General features: G+C 33.9%; 1 long non-coding RNA gene across 1 annotated transcript; it reads right to left on the reverse strand.

Moving 5' to 3' along the window:
- Positions 1–850: 850 nt before the first annotated feature.
- On the reverse strand, positions 851–2,652 carry LOC108836745 (uncharacterized). Its single transcript, XR_008942229.1, has 4 exons — positions 2,099–2,652; positions 1,789–1,968; positions 1,443–1,531; positions 851–1,295 (listed from the first exon to the last, which is right to left on the reverse strand). It is a non-coding gene; the product is annotated as an uncharacterized LOC108836745 (long non-coding RNA).
- Positions 2,653–3,447: the final 795 nt, after the last annotated feature.

Here is a 3,447-nt window from a genome sequence, read left to right on the forward strand (position 1 = left end):
GATGCTGCAGTTTTTTTAATTTTTTAAAAAATTTAATATAATTTTAAAAATATTTTGAAAATAAATAAGTACATCAATATCAATTATAAGTTTTCTTATTCTTATATTTACAATCTAACATATATTGTAATTTCTACATTTGTGTATTCGCTTGTTACTAAATACTAAAATGTTAGAGAATAAATTGGTGAAATTTGATGTGATTTAATAGCATGACAAATATTATTGTATAGTAGTTATTATTTTTGACATTACTTTTTGTTAGATTTTGGTATCTTTCTAAAAATGTAGTGTTTATGAAAACTTTTTTTTTTAATAAAGGGCATTCTTTACGAAAACTTTTTCTAGAAGAGTTTTTTTATAGCTAAAATCATTCTCTAATTTTATTATAACAGAGAGAAGAGAGGCTCAATAGTGTTGACATGTCTGATCTAATACACAATTCTATTTTTTTGTTAGTTTCAAAGAATTCAAATGTGCATTATTTTTTCTTAACAATAGAATGGCCTTTTCAAAAAAAAAAAACCTTAACAAAGTGAAAGAAAATTCATATCTTTTTGATTTGGAGATTGTTCAAGATCCCTTTATATTCTTAATTGTTGATCTTGTTTCTTTTCATCACTTTAAATGTGCAGTCTATTTTTTAGATGACCCGAGGATAATATTTAACCATCATCATATCTCATTTTATAACTTTCGTATAAAACAATACACGCATCTCTGATCAAACCATAAGCATCCGTCACTACTCAGCCCAAGCTTAAAAAAACAACCCATGATTTTTTTTATCCTTTGTCTACTTTACAGGTTTTGGTGCAGACGTTTAGAACCAACTGGAACTATATATGAGAGTTAAATTCTGGTTTCTCAATAACTTCCGTGACACCAATCACTATGTCATGAATCTCATTTCTCAACTTTTTGAGTTGTAGCTATTGGTATATATATATTGTGCTACTGTTTTATTGCAGGGATCTATAGTCAAAACTTTTGTTCTCGTTGATGATCACTGAATACTGAACTCCACCTGACCTCTCGACTTGGTTGTTTGAAGCTTGTAAAAGATCTTATCCAGTAATGGTCATTTCTTCTTCTCCAGCTTCACATGTGATTCAAGCAAAAGAAAAAAACAGTACAATCATCATGGTTTGATTGGTTTATGGGAGTTTTCATATAAGTGAAGGAGGACCGAATTTTCTAATGGCAGGTTCTACTTTCATCCTCACAAGTGTCCCAAACCTTGTGCATTTTGTTCCAAACTGCTATCTTCGCTTCCTCTCTTTGCAAGCTGCAAACTTTCGACAAAGAAAAACATTGAAGGATTAAAGGCTGTTCTGAGATATCCCAAGAAAAAAGGGAGCAGAACATCCAAATTTGAAGCTGTTTGGCAATGCCTAGAAAATTGCAGTCGAGTTGTTCTAGAGATGAGTGTAAGGGATTACCGTGGTTATGAAATGCTACTCTCTCAAATTGAAGTTGGTGATGAATGAGTTGTTGGACAGTTTGACGAAGTATGTGACTGCTACTTAATCTACAAAGAAATATTATGTTTCATTGATTATATGAATTATGTGTAAATCAAGATTAGGCACAGTCTCATCTTGTAGGTTTCTATTTCTACATTTGCTTTATTTTTTTTATTAGAAACATAATGCAACACCTACTTTATTAATATTTATGTTTTTCTTGTCTTTGCTATGTATTATGTCTATTTGAAAATCACCATTCTTTTAAGACACTGACATGTGTGTGGTTTCAAAACTTAAAGAGCTCATGAGGAAAACATACCTTAGTAAGCAAACAAAGGTCCGGACCTCTCACTATCTTCTTCACACCATAGGATATCATTTCTTTTTTTTTTCTGCAGCTTGCACTAAGCAACTATATAGGACACAACACTGTCTCTTGCCTCAACCACTAATCTCTTCATCCATGTCAGTAGCACCGTGTACGCTTTCTCCTTATGCCCTGCAAAATCAAATGGGATAGGAAATCTAGACATCAAAACCCATCATCACTGTCTATGCAACACATCTCTTCCTTTCTGATTCAGAACTTAAACGAAGATAATGGGTAGACCAAGTTCTGTCGTACGTACCAAAGCCTAGATTGGGATTTCATCTGCACGGAAATAGGTAAGACCCGTTTGTTTCCTTCCTGGTACAGAGAACCGAGTTTGAATTTCTCCACGGCACTGGACAGATCCTGGGAAACATTAGCACGCATAAATCAATATATAGAGATACATTTTTAAAGAACATATAAGCGTATTTGATAACTACAAACAGACAAAAGCAAAAGCAAATCAGAGGCAAAGCAAAACAGAATAAAAAAAGGTTGAGACTTTCTCTTTTAGATTGCCTCTATCGAGAAGAACCATAGATGCGAGAGGAAGAAAGAGGAGGAGTTGTGAGTATAGATCGAGTTGTGAACGTTGCTCTTGTGTTCTGAGTATAGATGCGAGAGGAGGAGTTGTGTTGATTTCGCTATGAAATCAACCGATCGTCGTCGGCCTTGATAAATCAAAGCGAAGGTTATGGAACCGATAGATCGAAGAAGGTCAAATTGAAAAAGGGGAGATTGAATGAAGTTTCTGATTGCACGAGAGCGACAATGTCGAAGAAGAGAGCGTAGAAAGATTTCTGAGGTGGAGAAACAAAATGTTCTGAGTGGTTTAAAAAGTTTTTTCATTTATTGACATGTCACTCTAATATGAATCTAAAAATCTGATGTGTCAACACCAGGAGAGGGTCTTGCTTCATTACTGTGTGGATTTGTACCCGACTTCAATTTATGAATGTTAAATCAGAGACTTGTTTTTACGCCCATTTCAAACAACTTCATAGATTCCAAAACATATCAAATTCCTTCACTAGCATATATAGATTATTACCCAAGTAGCAAACTTATTACATATCAGTTTTAGAAGACAGTGAAACACAAACTGCATACCAACTTATAAAAAAAAAACTTATATAACATAGAGAGAGTGAGATATTGAATACATAAAGACTTCAGACATTAGACTTGGATTTGTTCACCACGAACAATTGCTGCCTTCTCAATAAGCTGAAACCGAAAACACAACAACAACAAACAATTTATTATTATTATCATTATCATTTCAAACTTGTCTTTTGGTTCATCCTTGGATAAAATTGATGTTGCCTTTAATTCTGCCTCTTCTACTTCCTTAAGCTTTAACTCCTTTTGTCGGGACAGGATCCTAATCTGCTTTCTCTTTTCAGACAGAACATTCCAAAGCCGTTTTTGTTCTGAAGCAGCTGAATATAAACCGACAAGACAAGGGATTCAAACAACTATTCTCGAGAAACGAACTTACAGGAAAACCACACACAAAAACCTTCTGTTTGGTACCATAGATACCCGAGGAAGGATGTTACAAAGAGACTAACTCCAGAAGGAGGCGTTGAGAAGATAATCACT

This window comes from Raphanus sativus, unplaced genomic scaffold (genome assembly GCF_000801105.2).
Source record: "Raphanus sativus cultivar WK10039 unplaced genomic scaffold, ASM80110v3 Scaffold4175, whole genome shotgun sequence".
Classification (NCBI taxonomy): Eukaryota; Viridiplantae; Streptophyta; class Magnoliopsida; order Brassicales; family Brassicaceae; genus Raphanus; species Raphanus sativus.